Source organism: Corvus brachyrhynchos, unplaced genomic scaffold (genome assembly GCF_000691975.1).
Source record: "Corvus brachyrhynchos isolate BGI_N302 unplaced genomic scaffold, ASM69197v1 scaffold34, whole genome shotgun sequence".
Taxonomy (NCBI): domain Eukaryota; kingdom Metazoa; phylum Chordata; class Aves; order Passeriformes; family Corvidae; genus Corvus; species Corvus brachyrhynchos.
Window position 1 is genome coordinate 1,896,711 of NW_008238126.1, and position 339 is coordinate 1,897,049.

The following is a 339-nucleotide window of genomic DNA, read 5'->3' on the forward strand; positions in this document are numbered from 1 at the left end:
GGGAGGGAGGGCCGGGGAATGTAAAAAAAAAAAAAAAAAACCCCCAAAAAAAAAAAAAAAAAGTTGGTGTGTTTATTGGAGCGTACGTTGAGAGAGCAGACAAAATCTCATTTGTCAGGCATGAAGGTGGGCTGTGTGGAAGGCTATAAATATACCGGGGAGGATTGTATCGCGGTCACTTTTCTGTTCTTCGCCATTTCTAAGGTGAGTGGCAGAGGCTGAGGGACCGGGCAGGGGCTTCTCCTGGTATTGTTTGTCCGTCTGTGATAGATCGGTCTAGACAGCCGCTCAGGCTCCCTGCGAGCTCAGGAACCAGAGTCTGAAAGGGAGAGTGGGGGA

The 339-nt window shown here is 49.3% G+C and overlaps 1 protein-coding gene across 1 annotated transcript in view; it reads left to right on the forward strand.

Annotated features, from left to right (window-relative positions):
- The window catches only part of BCOR (BCL6 corepressor), a 55,437-nt gene that overhangs the window by 325 nt on the left and 54,773 nt on the right, over positions 1-339 (forward strand).